Below are 20,659 nucleotides of genomic sequence, written 5' to 3'. Positions count from 1 at the left end.
TGGTTTCCTCACCTGGAAAATGGAAATAACTCTGCCCACTTTGTGGTCGTGAGAATTAAGGAGGAATTAACCAAGATCATGACCGTGCTGGTCTGCTGATTTGTCTTCTCACCTGTCACTTTTGAGAGTGCTCAGCTCAGGTGGGGCTGCCCTGGGCAGTCTGGGTGCCCCCAGGCCTTCTGGAGCCCTCCTGCTGGGGGCTCCGCCAGCCTTCCTCAGGAGCCATTGTGCTCCCTGCCAGGGCGGCAAAGGCCATGAGTCCTCGTCACTTGGAGATCCACCTCACAACCTGAGTGACCAGGGTGGAGCCCTCAGGCCAACCAAAGGCAGATACAATGAGAGGAGGGCGGACAGCCTTTATTTTACTAAAGCTTTTTCCGCAGGCGTTTGAAAATACTGGGGTCCCCTCAAGACGAAGAGGTGACTCATTTACAGCTTCACCAAGTTCCTGTGAGAAGCCAGGCTGCCTGCCCCCCTGCAGGTGGGGGCTGCCTCTTTTCAGGACAAAAACAGGGGACTGGAGTCCGAGGTCCCCCCACCCCCTCTTGCACCCGGCTCGGTCCTGGTGCTCCACCGGGGGTGAGCGCAGGGAGGAGTCTGCTCACCCAGCTGGACCCGGCTCACGAACCCTCTCCGCCAAGGTCTCAGGAGCCCGCCGCCCCCCAACAAGGGCTTCAGGAGGTGGCTCCAGGAAGAGCCCGGGTCAGGGGTCCTTGCAGCAGAATCCAGAGCCCCAGGAACGTGGGAGCGGGTGCAGACACCTGCCCAAGACCTTGAGCAAAGTCCGCCGAGGCCGCAGCCCCGGGACCCCCCCCCCCCGCCCCCAGGGCGCTCCTAGGGATCCATCCCCGCGTCTCACCCGCCCGCGCCCCGCCCCCGCCCCGCCCCGCCGCGTCGGGTCCTGAGCGCGCCCCTGCCCGGCCGCGCTCACCGCCCGCTCCGGGGACGCCCGCGGGTCGGCGCCGGCGTGCGCCCCCCGAGCGGGGGAGCCGGGAGCCGGAGCCGGGAGCCGGGAGCCGGAGCCGGGAGCCGCGCGCTCCGGGAGGCCGCCCCCCGCCCCGCCCCCGCGGCCGCGGACCGCGCCCAGCGGCGGCTCCCCCGGAGCGCGCGGTCCCTGGGGAGGGCCGCCCGGGCCGCAGAGCGCGCGTGGGGGCGGCGCCCGCGAGCTCCCGGGAGGGCCCGAGGATCGCGGGAGTGACCCCCGGGCCCGCCGCCGCCGCCCGCCCCCACCCCCACCCCCACCGCGGGGCGGGGCCCAGGCCGGGGGCGGGGCGCCGGGCGGGCGCGGCGTTATTTGCAGCCTCGCCCGAGGCTCCGCTCGCACTTCGCTGGGAGCCTTCCCGGCGCGCTCGCGGGCTCCGGAGGTGCGGCGCGGAGAGGAGGGCGGCGGGGCGCGGCGCGGGCGGGGGCGGGGGCGGGGGCGGGGGCCGGGCCGGGCCGGGCGGGCCCGCGGAGGCAGCGCCGCCGCACCCTCTCCGCGCCCTCTGCTGCGCGCTCCGGCCGCCGGCCCGCGCCGCCCGCCTCGCCCACCGCACCCGCTGCGCTCGGAGCGGGAGGAGGCCCCGGGCCGGGCCGCCGGGCTCCCGGCAGCGGACGCCTCGCCGTGGAGGACCGAGCCCGGGCTGGAGGCGCCCGCGGCCCCGCGCGCGCCGGCGGCGCCAGGTAAGTGCGCTGCGCCCCCGCCCGCCCCGGCCCCGGCCCCGGCCCGCCCCGCCCGCCCCGCCCCGCCCCCGCCCGGTGCGGGCTCCGGGCCGCGAAGGGCGCCCGAGGGTCCCGGGGGACCCGCGCTGCACTGCGTCCCGGCGCCGAGCTCCTCCCCGCTCGGGCGTCCGAAGCCGCGGCGGAGGGAGGGCGCGCGGGGTTCCGCTGCGGCCGCGCTTTGGGGACCGGCCCCGGGAGCGGGAACTTCAATTAGACTTTGGCTCCTTGGCTCCCCCTCGCCGCCGCGCGTCTGTGCGCCGCCACCCCTCGGGCTCCCCGTCCCCGCGGTGCTCTGCTCCGCGTCCCGGCGGCGGGGGCGGGGGCCGGGCCGGGGGGGAGGAGGCCCGGGGCTCCCCGCCGAGCGCCCCAGGTGCCCCGCGCTCCGGCCGCGTCCCCGCCCCGCGACCCCCCGGGGCACCGGCCTGCTCTGCGCTCGAGGCGAGCCTGCGGGCGTCCGGGAGCGCGGGAGGCGGCGGGGGGGGGGACGGGGACGGAGGGAGGGGGGGCCCCGCCGCGCCTGCCGCGGGCTTGCAGCTGTGCGGGCCAGCGGTGACCCCGCGGAGGCCGGCCCGGCCGGGAGAGGCTGCGTGGCGGCTTTGGGGAGCGCGGTGCTGGCCCCGGGGCGCACGGGGCCCTCTCCCTCCCAGGCGCCGGCCTCCCGCCGCCCTAACGTGCGCGGTGCCTCTGGTCCCCGGCCCCGACCCGGCCCCGACCCGGACCCCGACCCCGACCCCGACCCGGAGCGGCGGCCGCACGACGCCCTCGGCTGGCAACACTCGCTGCCCGGCTGCTGCAACCGAGAAGTAGGGGCCGGTCCCGGGGCTCCCGGCCTTCCGCGGTCTGGGGTGTGGGGTGGGTCCCGGGTCCTCGGGGCGCCTCCGAGTCGGCCCCTGCGCAGTGACGGGCTGGGCTGGGGAGATGCGCGCGGGCGGCGCCGAGCCCGAGCGGGAGGCGGTGGAGTGGAGGGCACCGTGGGAGAGGCGGCGGCAGGGGGCAGGGGGCAGGGGGCACGGGGCACCCCGGCCCTTCCTCATCTCTGGGAGGCTCACCAGCTGCACCACCAAGCCCACTTTCTTTGGGGAACCTCTCACATCCGACTTCACCCTGACCCTGGCCAATGGGTGCAGAACTTTTCTCAGTCCCGCCCTAGAGGAGGCCTCTGGGTGGCTCAGCGGTTGATGGTCTGCCTTCAGCTCCTGGGGCCCAGGATCGAGTCCCGCATCAGCCTCCCCGCATGGAGCCCGCTTCTCCCTCTGCCTGTGTCTCTGCCTCTCTCTCTCTCTCTCTCTCTCTCTCTCTGTGTGTGTCTGTTAGGAATGAATAAAATCTTAAAAAATAAAAATTTCCCATCTGTCATGGTCTCTCCTGCCTGCCCTCTGTCCCTGTCCCAAAAGCAAGGTAGACAGGCTGCAGGAAGAGGTGACATTCTGCTCCCTGTAGGAGACCCTTTTAAAAAATCCAGACAGGCCACCGCATGTGGCAGGACAGGGGGGCTGGGGACCCCTCGCGGGGAGTGGAAACAACACTTCAGAGCCTTCATCTGCCTTGCCTCTGTGAAATGACCCACAGGAGGAACAAAACGCAGACCCTGAGGTTGAGTCTCTTAGGATGATCAATAATTTAATAGCGCTTGAACACAGCCGCCGAGTCAGGCCCCATCCCGTTGCCCAGCCCATTCACCCTGAGACATACCGATGACACAGCTTATTTATTTATTTACTCGGAATCAGACGCCACAGAGTGAATTATGTTCCCCTGGTATTGATTTTTTAAAAAGACCCCAAATTAAAAAGTCAGGGCTTTCTTAAAACAAGGTCAAGGATTAATTATTTATAGAGAGACATCAATCAGCTGATGTGGGGGCTCATTTAGAAGATGCCACGACAGCGGCCCAAAGGAGCACAGGCTGATTTTCACTGGCTCCGGCTGCGCGAGGAGCAGGCTTGTCTGACCTCCTGGGCTTGGCACAGCTTTCCCGGATTGTGACCGGAGGAGGATGCTTTGTAACTCAGCCTGCCGTTGGAGATGCCTTTTTAATCTTGTAGCCAGAATACCACTTGGGAAATTTCATGCATATTTGCTGTGTTTCCATAATGAACATTTACTGATTACAGGGTATCAAGGGAATTTCATTTTTTAAACATTTATTCAAATGTCTGTTTATGTAAGCTAATAAGTCTGGGAAAGTTCGGTAGCTACTTTTTTTTTTCCATATGGTCGTTGGGAAAGCGTGCTGGTGGGCTCCTTGCAGGATTTGCCTTGGATCCACTTAGAAGGTGGACCGGCAGAGTCTCCGGATTGGAAACGCCCTGCAGACTGCGCCTCTGTTCTTCACTCAAGAGTTTGTGCCAGCGGCGACCTGATAGGCTTTTTTGTGGTTTTGCTGATCGAAGTGATGGGCGCTCAAAGCTTTTACGGTGATTTGCTGATGCATCTGGTTGGAGGCACCTGTGGGGGGGGGGGTCGCTGGAGTCTTGTGAAGGTGTGGCCCCCTTCTCGGCCTGCTGCCTGGCTTGGAGTGGGGGATGTCTGCAGTCACCCACCCCTGCTGCATCTCCCTGATTCTCCTGGGTGTGGCAGCCACGTGGGAGACTTGTGGGGCAGGGAGGGAGCGTGTGGGCAGGAAAGTGGACCCAGCATGTGGCCGCGCCTTCGTGAACAACTGTGGCTGTCAGAGCCAGTAAACACTGTGAAACGAGGGCCCGGCCTTCCAGCTAATCAGAAGGTAATGAGTTAGCAACGGAAGATCTATGTCGTGCTGGCCCAGCGAGATCAATGTGGCCCTGCCGTGGGACGGTGAGAAATAAAAAAAAAAAAAAAAAAAAAATCAAGGCTGCTGGTCTGGATGTGAGTGCGGGCGATGGTGTCCTGGAGCTCAGGAAGTTTGCTGGGGGCGGCCAGCCTGTGTGGTGACAGCAGGGGGACATAGGCTCCGTGGCACTATCTGTGGAGTCATGGCCAGGACTGGCCTGACTCCAGAGCGGCTGTGGTCCCTCCCTCCTGGGCAAAGGCTGGCCACGGGCAGAGGGAACCCCTGGGTTCAACCAACCAGGGGACAGGGCTGCGTTAACTCAGGTGGCGGAGCACACGGGAGATGCCATGTCATTTCTTTTATTTTATTTTTTTTTCTTTTTCCATGTCATTTCTTCCCAGCTAGAAGGTGTGTGACTCCGTGGTGGGTGAATCACCGGGGCAGAGGATGAGACTTAACAGATCGGTTGTGGGAAAAACTTGTGGCTTTTACCCTGTACAAAACGACCGGTCATTGGTGATCGGGGGCGGCAGCGTGCACCTGCTGGCCCAGATGCAGCCTCGGCCACGGGCAGAACGGGGAAGCCTGGGTCCAGGTGGGCCGACAGCAAGAAGCAACCCTGATTCCATCTCGAAAGCCACCTTCCGGGAAGTCGGAGGGAAGTCGGAGAGCGTCTGGGTGCCGGCAGGGGCCTGGGTCTCCCCACTGCTGCTCCCCACCTTGGAGGTGGGCCTTGGGTTTCTGGGAAATCAGTGCTTTTTTGCTGCTGGGGACCGCGGACAAGGCTCCCCGTCTCTGCCAGGCCATGGCTGGAGGTGGCCCTGGTGAGCAACACTTATTTGAACTAAATGAAGGTTGTCAACATTGAAACCTGGAGCCAGACGACTCCAGGCCACGTTCCGGTGATCAGACGCGCTGCGGCTGTCCCGCATTCTGCTGTGTGCGTGGATGTTCACGCAGCAGGCACTAGGTGTCTGTCTCTGTGCTGGGCGCTGGGGACAGAAAGTCAACACAACTCAGAATGGCCCCTGCTCCTCGTAGGGAGCAGTTCTCCCGTCACTGCTTTCGCTCTCCCCGATTCCTGCTGTGCCACATGACACCGTCACCAGATACCCAGTGCTGCGCTTTCCTGGGCTGTGATGAGCCCACTAAGGAGAGAGACATCCGGGTGGTTCTGAGATGGATCGCGGAGTCCCCCCGCCTGGACTGAGAGTCAGGAGGGCCTCCCTGAGAAGGTCTGAAGGAAGAGCCCAGGAACCAAGAAGCAAGGAGGGGGGCGGACAGAGGGAGGGGTCGAGCTTGCCTGGCACGGCGTGCCAACGGGTGAGGGAGCGCGGAGGGCCCGTGTGGCCGGCAGAGTGGAGGGACTGCTGCAGTGGAGACACTGCCAGAGCCCGGCCATATAGGGCCTCGAGGGAACACGAGGAGAAGCTTAGGACTTGACCCCACCAGCTGCTGCAGAGGAGGGAGCCCAGTGAGGAGGGGGCTGCGGGAATCCTGCAGGAAGGAGGAGGGGATCCCAAGGAGGGACAGGCCGCTCGGATGCCCACTCTCCTCTGGGGCGGGTTGCTCGCAGGGCTGCTGGCCAGATGTGGCCTTGGCCTGGGTGTCCTCCGCTCAGCTTCCTGGGGCCCTGGGAGGTCCTTCACCTGCCACCACTTTTACCCGACCTGGCAGCTGGCCCGGGCCAGAAAGAACAACTCTCCTATGGCCTTCCCTCACTCCAGCCCCCCGCCCTCCCCCCGTCTGCACCTGCTCCTGCCCTCTGCTGGGGGCTCTGCCCCCCATGCCCCCACCAGCCTCACAGCTCCCCAGTTCCCCGGGATGTCAGTGAGTTCCCTGTGGCCGGCTGCAGCTCAGCTCGGCATCCCCACAGACGTCAACTTGTCTTGCAGAGCTGGGGTGGGGGGGAGCGGGTCTGTGAGTCACCCCGCTTCCCGTTGTGCCCACGCTCCTGGCTGTGGGCCCTGAGCTGAGCGGCCGCTGAGCTGCAAGCAACAGCCCAGGTCGCTGTCACCTTGTCCTCACTCTGCCTGGGCCTGAGCCAGCTGCTTCCTGGCCGGGCCAGACTCGGGGACAGGAGGGATGAGAGCCAAGGAGAGGATGCTTGGAGGTACAGATGACTCCTCTGGCTCCGGGTGTTTCGGGAGCTGATTCCTGCAGCACTTGGACCCTCTGCTTGGAGGGCGGCCTCACCAGACTGGCCCCCCTTTTGTACTCTGGCTGCTGCCTCACCGCCACAGGCCACCAGCCGTGCCCAGGTGCTCACCGGTGGGGAGTTGACACAGGAGAGCCCTCTGCCAGCAGCCCCTAGTCCAGGTTGACTCACACTTGGCAGGCTAGTCATCCCCCCACCGTCAAGGATGCTTCTTTTTGGGGGCTGACTCATCTCCCTGGACAAGACCCATCTGCCCAAGCCTGTGAGCGCCGAGACCCTCCTCCAGGCCTGAGTTGTGGGGGCTTTGCTTCCTGTGCTCCTGAGGGGAGCACCCCAGGCGCCCAGCAATACTGGCTGCCGTCCTTCCGTGCGTGCGCCGCCTGCCAGGCCCAGAGGAGGCCGAGCGAACGTGCAGGCAGATTTCAGTGCTCATGCAGGTAGTGCTCTCTCTCTCTGGCAGTCTGGGTCGTGATGAGCTCGGGAGAAGGACTCCGTGATTGCTGCTGGCAGGCAGGGTGAGCCGAACTTTGCGGTCTGTCTACACTGCTGGAGCCAGTGGGTGATGCAGGCACTCTCCCTACACTAGCTGAGCCAGTGCATGCTGCAGGTGGTCTGTCTATCCTGGCTGAGTCAAGGGTGTGAGCCCTGGACTTCCCATTTAGTCGGGGCCGGCCCCACTCCCCGCGGGACTTGGTACCAGGTTCAGAGCCCTCCAAGTGAACCGGAGGCTTCGGACACCTCTGCTGTGCCTGGGCTCTCCCAAGCCCTGCCCCACGGACCCTGGCCCCCACGGACCCTGGCCCCGGCTCCCAGAGCTGAGGGGGGTGAGCCCGGCGTGCAGTGCCGTCCGTCTGTACCCGCTGAGCTCAGCTGGGGATGCAGGCAGCTTGTTTATCCTGGCTGAGCTCTGCACCCCATTCAGGCAGTCTGTCTACACTGGTCAAGCTTTTGCATTATGCAAACCGCCTGTGTGGTGTGTTGGAGCCAGTGCTCAAAGCAGGTCCTCCGTCTACACTGGTGGAGCAGGAGGGTGATGCAGCCAGCCTGTCTGGGCCCCTTCTCCTTCACCAGGAGCACTGTCTTCAACCCCTTCCCTTGGTATCCTTCTGGGTCCAATCAGAATGCTGCTTCCGAGACCAGTGTCCCTTCCAAGCTCCCTCGGCTTTCCCACACCGCATTCCAACGTCTCCCGCAGAGGCTGGGGCCGGCTCCCTGGGAGCCCTGTGGATGTGGGTGTCCCCTCCCCCGTTGTCACTGCCACCTCGCCGCCCCGCACAGCGCCCGCCTCCTTGCCCCCCGGTGTTATCTCATTTCTTGAGGGTTGGCATTGTCTGCACGTGTAATGTCCATTCATCCCTGTGAAAGCACGGTCTGGGCCTCTTATTTATCTCTTAGCTCCTCGGCCGTGAGTTCAAGTGTCCACGGGCAGCCGTGGCGACCACCTCCGCCCCTCGACCCACCCCACGCAGCTGAATGAAGCCGGCACCTGCGGTCCGACCGCGTGGGTTCAAATCCCAGTGTCACCACTTGGTCACCATGTGGGCCAGAGGCTCAGTTTCCTCATCTGTAAAATGGGGACAAGAGAATCTACGTCACAGTGGCCAGCGGAAGCTTAGCGAGTCCTTTTGTATCTTGGGTGCGAGGAAGCACGTTGATCGGGGCCTTGCCTGGTCATGTGACAAAGGCTTAGGGGGCATGTGGCCCCACTGGCTTGTGCCCCCTTGAGTCTCGCCCTTTCCAGTCAGGTTCCCGTCCATGCCCTTTCCCCATCCTGCGTTCAGTATGTTCGAGAACTTTCTATTCCAAGTACAGTATGCACACCAAGACTGTGTGCGCCGTGCCGTGAAAATCCGCAAGCTGCACACACCTCTGTGCTGGCACCAGACCCGGAATCCGCGCATGACCAGAGTCCCAGAGGACCCTGGGTCCCCTCCCAGGCCCTTCCCCTCCACCACGGGTACCTGCTGCCCTCACTTGGAATGGCACTGATTGGTTGTCCTTATTTTAAGACTTGATGGAACTGGAAGCAAAAGTCTGTACACTTTGGGGTCTGGCTTGCTGTCACATTTGTGAGATTCATCTGTGTCGTTTGTTCATTTTTGCACCTGTGTGGGATTCCACTGTGTGAATATACCCCAAATTATTCACCCATTCTCCAGTTGATCGACATTGGGGGTTGCTCAGAGTTTTGGGTCGTTATGAACAGTGCTGCTGTGATTGTTCCTGCACGTATCTCATGGGCACTGTTTTTAATTTCATTTTTTAAAAAAATTTTGATAGCGATAGCCAACATTTATTGAGTCTCAGTATGTAAGAGCTTTAAGTCTCTTTGACCTAACCCTTATATTAATACCTGTGGTTGGTGTAGGTACGTACTATTGTTATCACCATTATGAGGATGCTGAGCTTTATTTTTCATTTTTATTATTTTTATTATTTTTACAAGTATGTTTGTTTTTATTTAAGTTCGATTTGCCAACATATAGTCTAACACCCAGTGCTCATCTCATCAAGTGTCCTGGACACTTTTTAATGAACATATTCCCCGAAGAGGATTGCTGGGCCTTGGGAGGTGTGCAGAGGGTCACCCTGTGGAGGTGCTGGCCGTTGTCTATTTATTAAGTCCCCCGCACCGACACCAGTTAAACGTGAGTTCCCGTTGCTCTGCATCCGTGTTGATACTTCACGTGGTCGGTGGTTTTCACTTTAGCCCTTCCGGGAGCGTGTAGAGGTAACGCTGTAGTTTTAATTTCATTTCCCAGATGACTAATACAGTTTATTTTATTTTATTTTATTTTTTTGCTGAGGATATGTTGAAGTTGACAACAGTATTCAACAAATTTGAAGATTCACTTCCCACTTCCTGTCTCTGAATTGTGGGTATCTTAAATGTCTGGGAGTGCTGGCGATTCCCTCTACGGCGTGGATTTGAATCTGCCCGTTGGAGTGCCATGGGTGGAGTGGACAGGTGTTTCTCTCGATGAGACTGGGGTCCCAGGCACTGGCCTCAGAATCACCCTGGGAGCTGTCGGAGACGTGGACACGGGGCCCCTGCCCCAGCCGCCAGTCACCGAATGAATCCTTGCCATGCGTCCGTCTCTCTGTGGCTCATCTTTCTTTCCCGTCACACATTCCATGAGCGTGACCGCCCTGTCCATTCTGTTCACTGCTGTGCCCCGGTATCTACGACAGTCCTGGCACAGAGCGGGGCCCCGTGAGTGCCCACCGAACGGAGGAGCAGAAGACCAACCTTCCCCTTTGAGCTCTGCCCTCCCAGCCCAGCTGTCTGGATGGGGATTTGTCAGCAGCCTGGTCTGCTATGGGGAAGGCTCTGGAAGCCGGGCTCTCGGGCCTTGGAGGGTGTCCTGTCCTGGTGCTCTGTCCCTCTGAATGACTTCCTCATCTTTAAAACCAGCTTCTGACCAAGGCCTTTGGGTCCTAGGCCCTAGGCTCCGGGGCTGGTGCCCCCAGAACCATGTTCACCCCCAGAGCTCCAGGCCTTTTAGGAACAATTCCTGGGTGACCTTCTCTCTGATGGGCTTCTCTGTCATCGGGTCCCTCTGGAGAAGCCTGAAGCCCCCCCCGAATGCACTCCATCCCTGCGCTGGGCAGTGTCCTCTGCTTTTCTGTGCCACCGTTTCACGGACGACACGCCCCTGAGTCAAGCGAAGGCAGGAGGGCCATGTCTGGGACGACCTCACCCACTCCTCCCCATCACAGGAGTGGTTCCCATCAGAATGGGATAGGGCCTCCTTTCTTTGGTGTGGCTCTGTTCCCTTTCTCCTCAAATCTGACATATTCTGTGGAAAGCAGCATGGCCCCGGGGGATGAGAGCTCTGGGTCAGACCCTGGGGGTTCAAATCAAGGTTCTGTTCTCAGTGTGGCTTTGAGACCCAGCCATTGCCCCCAGAGAGGCAGATTCACACACAAATCAGGTGCCACCAGCAGAGGATGGCTAGGGTGGCCGAGATCTCTGAGGTTGAAGGGTAAGAACAAGGGATTCTGGCTGGGGCATCTGCCGGGGGGCTGTGTGAAGGGGCTGGCCCTCGAAGATGGGGAGGGAAAGATGACACCTCATGGGCTGTCAGGGTGAGCCCCCCACCCCTGAGGGTCTCAGGGAAGGAAGTTCTCGGGGAAGGAAGTGCGCTGAGCCCCCACTAGAACGTAGTCTAGTTGACCCAACACACAGAGGCACAGAGGGGCGATCAGAGTTCATTGGCGAGTTATGGAAGGCTTCCTGGAGGAGGTGAACTGGGGACTACACCTCAAAGGCCACGAGTGAGAACTTTATCCTGGTGCCAGTAGAAATTCTCTCCAAACAGTGGGCTCACCGGCCACCACGGACCCTGTGGGCCAGCGTAACCATTCGCTTTAAATAGGGCAACAAAGAATCCATGACACACGCACATTGTTTATGTGGTGTGGAGGCGGATGTGCAGAATGGAAGAGCTAAAAGCAGTTTGGGGAAAAAACAACATCTTTTTTTTTTTCCTTTGGTGGAAAGACAGATTAGAAAGGTTTATGCTCTTCTGTGATAACTAATATGAAAGGTTTATCAAAGTTTCCAAAAAAAAAAAAAAAAAAAAAACCCAAACCAGAAACCCTTGACGCTTTCTCCAAAATTGATTTGAAGACTTGGCAGATTTGAAGAATCATTCAGTAGCGTTTTATGGGTCGATGCTAATTTGATGCAGCAGACCCGTGCCTCGCGCCAATTTACTGCCAAACCAACATTAGGCACGGACCTTTGGCGCGAGGCTTATAGGCGGACAGCTCATAAAGATGCGTGCTTGACAAGTGTGCTGCTTCTCGTAGGACGTGCGGTATGAAGTGTTTATCAGAGACTAACTAAATCGCCTTCGCCTTTTACTCATAAACAATCTCCGGGGACTTCAGGCCCGGATCGCAGGCAATAATTCCCAGGCAGTATTTCACCATTGCGGGGACCAGTAGGTGGGGAGCCTTTGTCTCCAAAAGCCACGGGGAGCGAGGGGAGCAAGGGGAGCAAGGGGAGAGATCCCCGAGGAGGAGCCCTTTGGGGTGGAGGCTGCCCTTAGGGATGACTTTGGAAATAACCTGTAACCCAGGCCTTGGGAAGGCTGATGACGTTACGTTCCTCCTCCTGGCGTCTCCTGATGAATCGAAGGTTGCACCTAAATGAGATCTGTGGCCCCAAGGAAATGCATCTCCTGTTTTCATTTTTGTTTCCCGGGGCCGGTGCCGCCCGGCTCTCCTGGTCCACATACGTGTCAGAGCCTCGTCAATAAGGAGATCAGCGAGCTCGGTTTTGCTCGTTGCAAAGTGCTTAACAATACAAAAATTGCCGAAACTCCTGTCTTTCACCCCTGAGAACCACCGCTCGGGTTTTCCACAAAGGAGAAGTGGACGTGGCGGCGTGTGTGTGTGTGGGTGTGTGTGTGTGTGTGTTGGGGGGGGTCCTTGGCCACTGTGCACCCCAGGGCCTCCCAGCCCGGCGCTGATTGCCGGGACTCAGGTTGCGGGGAGGAGGGGGCTGCGTGGTGCGCGCGCCGTCAGCGCAGGGCCTCGTGGGTTTTCGCAAGGGGAAATTTGATCTTGGGCAAATGTCAAGACGTTTTTGAAATCTGTGTTATGATATCAGCTCATTGCCAGTGTAGGGCTTCATCTGGATTTCATAAATATTGTATGGACCTCGGCCAGCTGGAGAGCACAACAGCTACCCCCCAGCACCCGCGCGCGCGCATGCACACGCACACGCACACCCATCGCAACTGCAATCTATTGCTGAGTTGTCGTGAAAAGCCAATTGGTGATATTTCAATCACAATGTTCTTGTAACAAATTCCATTCAAATTCCTTCGGAAAGGGAGCTGAGCCTTCCTCCTGCTGCTGCGAGAATGATATGCTAAATGTAGCTTCCTGGGGCCCTGGCAGCCATCCAGGCTTTGTAATTTATAGTTCTCCTTCGTGGTTCTCCAGGTGACCTTGGAACCTCCACGCTGGTGGATTCCTTAGGTTCCCACATCGCGGTCCACACCCCCCCCCCTCGTGAGACCCGTCCCCAGGGCGCTCCCAGCACCCAGCAGCCTGGAGCTGGAGAGAAAGGATGTGAGCGGGGAGCCCGTGGCAGGTGATTGGAAGATCCCTTGTTTGCTCGTGACCTTTCCTCCGAGATTGATGTCAGCCACCAAACAGGCCAATATTGTGTTTAAAGGCAGCCTGCAGGTGCCAGGAGCCGCTCTCCAGCCCCCGCCCCCAGCAGGTAATCCCGGAAAGGCAGGGGAGGGCCACTCTGCCTCTACAGTCATCAGCTATTTTTGGTTGGGGAATAAACAAAATGGCCCAAAGTGCTGCTGTTACAGATTCTAGCAGAGGAGTGACGTGTAGGAAAGATTAATGCACAATTAAAACCCGTGTACGGGTAAATTACAGGGTGACAGCTATCTAATGCAAACACCGCAGACGTGTAATTAAGAGGAGTTACGGCTCCGGAGGACGGGTGTGCTGGGGAAGGTGCTGGCGAGCTGTCTGGGGAGCCTGCAGGCCCGGGGCAGGAGCTGGGCAGGGAGGGGGCGAGGGGGAGCCCCACTGCCTGGGCCCCCCCGGGCGGCGGATGTGGTGGGCGGCAGCCCCAGCTCCTTCCCAGGCTGCAACCTGCGCAGGCTTGTTCCGAGCTTCCAGCCCTTTCTGGGGCCACCCTGCCCTCCCCGTCCTCACCTTTGGCTCTGTGGCAATGAGCACCCGTGGTTGGTTCTTTTTTTTTTTTTTTTACGTTTTTAATTTCTCCTGCTTTGTCAGCTTTTTAAGGAATATGTTACATTATGTGGAAATTGGATGCTAACAAGATTTGTATGAATAAATTAGACTCTTAACTTTTTATGTTATTACAGAATTGAAATGGACTCTAATGACAGTCAGAATTAATGTTCTGTTTCAAATAAATGCCGGGGATGTGACTGAATTTTCAGTGCACTCTCCTGTCTCGAGTCTCTGGCCCTGTCCTGCGAGGCCTTTGGGGAGAGAGCGGGCCCGTGGGAGACCTCCTGGCCTTTCCTGTGGGGGCAGCCTTCTGCCCTGCCTGACCACCCTGGGGGGTGCTGGGAAAATCTGTCTCTCCCAGCCCTACCCTGGGGGTGGGGGTGGGGGGCTCCTGCCCAGGGTTACATCCCGCACTGTGTCCCCCCAGCTCCAGAGCACCCTGCAGGACCCCTGAGGCCTCGCTGTGCTTCCCTTTGCCCCCTCCTGCCCCCTCACTTCCTCACAGGGGTCTCCCAAGAAGCCCCCCCCCCCCCCCGGGACTCACCACACTGGGCTCTTTGGGATTTCGGATTTCCCACACCAAGTGTCTGCTGGGTGAGTCTCTTCTGCTGGCATCAGAGTCCCCAGGGACCAGGATCGTTCTTTCTGCCCTGTGGCCCCTTCTTGAACCCAGGACTGCATGAGGCGCTGACTGGGCCTTGGTCCTGGTCTTGGTCCCCTGGGGAGGGTTTGAGCAGCAGCCAAAAGGCTCCCCGGGATCTGACTCCCCCAAACCACCTGACTCTGAGCAGGGGGCAGACTTGGAGGGATTTTCCTTGATGTGAAAATCCCATGTCCCAAAAGCGCAGGGTAGTACGGGGGAGGCTGAGGACATGGGTTCCCCCACTCGGTGGGAGGGAGGAGGGGCCTGGTAAGGTGGGCAGAGAGGGGAGGCAGCCCAGACCTGGAGCAGCCCGGATGGAAGATTCAGCCCCCGCTGCGGCCAGGACCCAGGGCAACAAGGAAAAGTGGTCTGGGACACAGGGAGCCTTACCCCTTGTAAGGGAGCCGCAGGACTCAGAACTCGACTCCAGCTGCCCCAGCTGGGAAGGATGGGGGCCCAAGGTGGCCAGATAGTCGAATACTCAAGAACAGGCAAATTTTTGCGTGAAATGTATTCCTTTAGAGTATGGAGGCGAATTCAGAATTTAAAATCAAAGTCTCACACCGACCACATAATCTGCCTGTGAAGTGCATCTGGCCTCTGGGCTGAAATAATCGGGAGCCCAGAGCTTATGGGCGAGGAGGACAGTTTCCTGGCTGGAGGGTGAGGCCGGAGCCCAGGAGAGGGAAGTAACTGCCAAGAGCACAGGCCATGGCTGTAGAGTTGGGCTCTGATCAACGATGGCCTGCCCAAGTGTGACCTCTGACCTGCCCCCACCTGCTGGGTAGGGGGTCCTCCCTGGTGGGGCTTGGGTACCCAGCTGCTGGCCGGGCCCTGAGTAAGCTTGGACCTGCCTGGTCGGGCCACTCGGCTTGGAGCTCTGGATGAGAGGGGAGCACAGGAGACCATGTGGACGCCACCCTACATCTGATGGACCTCACCTCAGCATTCCTGTCTCCACCTTCACAAGTCCTAGAAAACCCCTGCAAAAATGCTTTAGCAGGGGAACAAATAAGGTTTTTTTTTAAAGATTTTATTTATTTATTCGTGAGAGACACACAGAGGCAGAGACAAAGGCAGAGGGAGAAGCAGGCTCCATGCAGGGAGCCTGACATGGGACTCGATCCCAGGACCCCAGGATCAGGCCCTGGGCCGAAGGCAGACGCTCAACCACTGAGCTACCCGGGCTGCCCCTAAAAATAAGATTTTTTTCATTAAAATAAGAAAATAAAAGCCTTACCACCTACTCAGCGCATTTTCTGGGTCTGGGGTTCCTATACATTGTTACAGAGAGGGAATATCTTATATTTATATCTCTTTATATACATAAACTCGTAAGTCATATTCATTTTATAAAAATGCAATAATTTTTATGCCTACTGCACACAACCTGTTTAATCACTTTATATATCATGGAAGCCTTTCCAGGGTAATGGATCTATTTCCATCCTGCTTTTGACACCTGCACAGCATTGCTTCGTATGAATTTATCATAATTTATATAAACAGTTCCCTGTTGGACATTTTGGTGGTTTTCATTTTTGTTTTCCAATTTTAAAGAATGTTGAAGCGAACATTCTTGCTGTATTCCTTTGTGTCACTTCAGGATAAATTTCTAGAAGTGGATTTGTTGGCTCAAAGGGTATGCGTGGTTTTAAGACTTTTAATATTTCTCGACAAATCACCTTCCAGAAAGACCCAGCGGTGCATGAGTGTGCCTTTTTCACACCAGCGAATCTTCATTTTTTAAATCTTTGTCAACTTGATAGGTTAAAGAGAGGCATGCTTATTGCTTTTTTAAAATAACTTGAATTTTCATCAAAGTAATACATATATGTAGTTTAAAAGGCATAGGTAATAAAAGGCTTAGAATAAACCCAGCACTTCCCTGCTTCATCCCTCACCGTTGTCTCCCAGTCCTGCTCCCCGGAGGCAACCACCTAAGACTTTTCGAGCAACTTCGCAGGCGTGTGTTACTACCTCTATATTTCTGCGTAGCATGTATAGTGCAGGTGTAAAATGGCCAACCAACTATCACAGCACCATTTATGGAGCGCTCACCCTTTGCTGACTGCTTTTCAAATGCCATCATCATCATTTGCTTAATTTTTCTATTTACTGGGGCCATTCCTAGACTCTTCTGGTTTAGCCTGCCTGTTCTAGGACCAGAATCCACCATTTTAATTAGTGTATCATATGACCACACTTTTAATATCATAGAGGGCAAGTGTTTTCCCATTATTCGTGTGTGATATCACATTTTTAAAAATTCTTTTAGGTGCCCTAAAGGAACACTGGGTCAAGTTTCCAATAATATCCCATAGAGATTTGTGTTGGGATTGTGTTTCATTTATGGATAAGTTGAGGACAAATTTGTAGACGAGTTAACCTTTTAATGTATGTATTATGTTTTGCTGTATTGGGTCTTGTGATCCATTTATTCAACAAATATTTTTTGAGCGCCAACCGTGTGCCAGACGCTGTTCTAGGCATTGAGGTTATACCAGGAAACAAAGCAGAGGAATATCCCAGCTTACATGAAGCCAATGTGATAGTTACTTGGAAGAGCCAAGCAGGGTTGGGGGATTAGAAGTGTGGGATGAAGTGGGGTAGATGGAAGAATTGAGTAGGGTGGTCAGGGTGAGCACCACTGAGAAGGTGAGACATGAGCAAACATGAGATTTGAGGGGAGTATTGGCATGGGCCCTGCAGATGATCCAGACCAGTGGTTCTCAATCTGGGGCGGTTGTGCCCCAGGGGAACCTGGGGGGTGCTACCGGCATCTGGTGGGAATAGGCCAGGGCTGCTGCTGAACATCCTACAATCACAAGGCAGTCCCCATAACAAAGAATTGTCTGGCCCCAAATGGTGATAGTGCCAAGGTTGAGCAATCTTGATCCAGGTGAACGTCTGCCAGGCAGGGGGATACTTAGTAGAAGATCTTAAGGCAGGAGTAAGGACCAGCAAAGAAGTGAAGAGAGGGAGGGCAAGGTGGCTGGGAATGAGGCCACAGAGGTGGGGTTGGGAGAGAATGGGGAGAGGGCCAATGGTTTGGGCCTTGTAGGGCAGGGTAAGGAATTTGGCTTCACTGCCAGTGAGGTGGGGAACAACTGCGAGGTGTTGAACACAGGAGTGCTATGATTGAATTATGTTCTGAGAGGATCACCCTTCTTGCTACCATGCCGAGGGGCAAAGAACTGAGAGATTCTTACATCATCAGAGATGATGGTCCGAGCCAAGATGGCGGCAGTAACGTGGGTCAGATTCCAGATCAGTTTTGAAGGGCAGAGCCAGTAGGATTTCCTCATGGATTAGATGGGGTGTGAGGAAAGGAAAGCTTTAGTCTGAGCACCTGGAAGGATGGAGTTAGCCCCAACCCAGTTGGGAAAGACAGTGGGCAGAGCAGGTGGTGGAGGGGTTTAGACCAGAAGTTCAGTTAGGGACGTACTGTATATGAGATGTCCAACACGCACACAACTGCAGATGTTGGATATTTGGTTGGATATCCAAGTGTGGAGTTAGGGAGAGAGGTTAGAGCTGGAGATAGAAATTTTGAGAGTCATCAGCACATGGTTTTTGAAGCCGTAAGAAAGTCTGAAGTCAGTAAAAGAGTTGAGTGTAGAAAGAGAGGAAAAGAAGACCAATAGCGGACACCTAGAATATTCCAGCAGGAAGAAGTCAGGGAGATGAGGAGGGACCAAGAACAGAGGCCGAGAGTGACCAGTGAGATAGGAAGAAACCAAGAGAGTCTGGCATCCTCGAGGCTAAGTGAAGAAAGTGCCTCATGGAGTCCATTGGTCACCTGTGTCAGTGCTGGTGGCGACCAGTGATTGACCAGTGGATTCAGCAGTGTGCCCTAGGACGCATGGCTTCGGTAGAGTGGAGGGAACAGTGTTTGATTTAAGTGGGGCTGTGAGACCATGGGAAGAGTTGAGAAAATGGGTAACAAGATGCTTTGCTACAAAGCAGAGCAGAGAAATGCGAAGGCTGGTGCTGAGGGAAGAAGGGTTGAGGGGGTTTCTGTTTCAGCTTTTAGGATGGGAGAAATGGGATGTTTTTATGTTGATGGGAATGATCCAATGGATGGTGGGAAATTCTGTAGGGAGAAGAGGGAATTGCTGGAACGAAGTCCTGGAGGAGGTAAGAGAGAGCACTGAAGTTGGTGGAAGTAGAGGGATTGGCTAAGAAAGCAGAATAGCAGGTGCAAATACGGGGACTGGGATCTGGATGTTCTTTCTATCTCTTTCTCTCTCTCTCTCTCCCCCCCATACCCTGCCCCTCGCCCCCCTTCAGCTTTATTGAGATATAGTCACATACCATTCACCCATTTAAAGTGAATAATTCAGTAGTTTTCACTATGTTCACAGAGTTGTGCAACCATCACCACAAGAAGAAACCCTGTCCATGCTAGCAGTCACTCCCTATTTACCCCCCCCCCAGTCCTAGGCAACCCCTAATCTACGTTGTGTCTCTATAAACGTGTCTATTCTGAACATTTCACGTAGATAAGTCATGTAATAGGTGGTCCTTTTGTTCTGTCTTGTTTTTCACTTACCATAATGGTTTCCGGGTTCTTCATCCCTGTTGCAATAGTTCGTCATTCCTTTTTTAGGGCTGAATAATATTCCGTTGTATGGATATACCATACTTCTTGCATCCCGTCACCCATCGATAGACATTTGGGTTGTTTGTGATTTTTGGCTTTTATTAATAAAGCTGCCAGGTACACATTTGTGTACAGGGTTTTTGTGAACGTATGTTTTCGTTTCTCTTGGATATAAACAGAGGGTCGGAAACCCTGGGTCATATGATGACTCTGGGCTTAACCTTTTGAAGAATTGCCAGATTGTTTTCCAGAACGGCTGCACCATTTTACATGCCCACCAGCAGTGTATGGGTGCTCTAATTTCTTCATCTCTCAGCGATACTCGTTACTGTCTGTTCTTTGGTTCATCGCCATCGTAGAAAGCGCGAAGTAGTCTGTGATTTGCATTTAGTATTTGATTTCATTATAGTTTTGATTTGCATTTTTCTAATGACTCGTGATGTAGAGTGTCTTTTCATGTGCTTATTGGTCATTTGTACATCTTTGGAAAATGCCGATTCAGATCTTTTGCGTGTAAATTAATTTTGTTTTTTAAATTATGGCGTTGTAAGAGTTCTTTATTACATATTCTGGGTATAAGTTCCTGATCAGATACATGATTTGCATGTATTTTATCCTATTTTGCGTATTTTCACTTTCTTGATGGTATCATTTGCAAGGGAAAAGTTTTTAATTCTGATGAAGTCCAACTTACCCTTTTTTTTTCTTTTGTTGTTTGTGTCTTTGGTATTGTGTCCCGAAAAGGCCCTGCCTAACCTAAAAGGTCATGAAGATTTATTCCTTCCTTCCCTTTTTTATTTTAAAAAGATTTATTTATTTTAGAGAGAGAGACAGAGAGAGTGCTCACATGCTTGTGCCCCTGTGAGGAGGGTGAGAGGCAGAGGGAGAGAGAGAATCTCAAACAGACTCCCCCCCCCTCCTCCAGCACAGAGCCCAAAGGGAGGCTTGATCTCAACAACCCTGAGATCCTGACCTGCACTGAAATCAAGAGTCAGACGCTTTACCAACAGAGCCACCCGGGGGCCCCAAGATTTACTCCTTTTTGCTTTTTTATTTATTCATATTTTTTATTCAATTTTCCTTTCTACTTGAATTGGCAAGTGTTCCCAGGATAATATTAAATACCAGCGGGCTTTCCTTGTTCTATTCCTGATATTAATGTTTCACCATTAATCATGATGCTGTCTATGAGATAAGATTTTTAGAACTTAAAAAAACAAAGTATCCCATATACGTTTGTGTTTATAAATAATCAAGGACTTCTTCTCTCCCAATTTAATTAATGAGCAGTTCTGTAATACATTTCTGGATGAATCTTAATTTGTTGGGGGTACATAATTATTTTATTATACTGCTGTTTATAGCTAGAAGTTTTATAATTTCCTTTGTGATTTTTTGATTCATGAATTATTGAGGCTCTTAGACATTTCCAGAGCGTTTCTTTCTTTTCTACTTCTCAGTTTTATTGCACTGTAGTCAGAAATTGTGGTTTGCATGCTATTGATTCTTTAATTTTAACTGAGAACTGCTTTGTGTCCTGGTTGGTATATGGTCTTTTTTCCTCCGTTATATTTGAAATGATATATAAACTCTAATCGTTGGGTGCAGAATTCTATCTATATCATCTATATCTAAAATCTATATACAGTCTTTTTATTTTATTTTTTAAATTTTTTAATTTTTTAAAGATTTTATTTATTTATTCATGAGAGACAGAGAGAGGGAGAGAGAGAGAGAGAGAGAGAGAGAGAGAGAGAGAGAGAGAAGCAGGCTCCATGCAGGGAGCCCGATGTGGGATTTGATCCTGGGACTCCAGGATTACTACCTGGGAGGAAGGCAGGCGCCAAACCGCTAAGCCACCCAAGGATCCCCTATACAGTCTTTTTAGCTCAGTCTTGTTACTTATATTGTTGGTGTATCTTTTATATTCTTAATTTTTTTGGATGCTTAATTTATGAATATCAGAGCCAGATGTGTTAAAGTCTCCCTATATGATTACGAATTTGCTAATTTTTCTTTGTAATCTTATCAACATTTACACTCTATTTTTTTAAAAGGTAT

The 20,659-nt window shown here is 54.9% G+C and overlaps 1 protein-coding gene across 1 annotated transcript in view; it reads left to right on the top strand.

Annotated features, from left to right (window-relative positions):
• The first annotated feature begins 1,492 nt into the window (after nucleotides 1–1,492).
• CHST8 (carbohydrate sulfotransferase 8) overlaps nucleotides 1,493–20,659 on the top strand; it is a 132,028-nt gene continuing 112,861 nt past the window's right edge. Inside the window, exon 1 of the mRNA XM_055309982.1 lies at nucleotides 1,493–1,662. The gene's annotated coding sequence lies outside the window, so the exon portion shown is untranslated. The remainder of the gene's footprint in view (nucleotides 1,663–20,659) is intronic.

This window comes from Nyctereutes procyonoides, unplaced genomic scaffold (assembly GCF_905146905.1).
Source record: "Nyctereutes procyonoides isolate TBG_1078 unplaced genomic scaffold, NYPRO_anot_genome, whole genome shotgun sequence".
Taxonomy (NCBI): Eukaryota; Metazoa; Chordata; class Mammalia; order Carnivora; family Canidae; genus Nyctereutes; species Nyctereutes procyonoides.
This window is presented reverse-complemented; position numbering and strand designations above follow the sequence as displayed.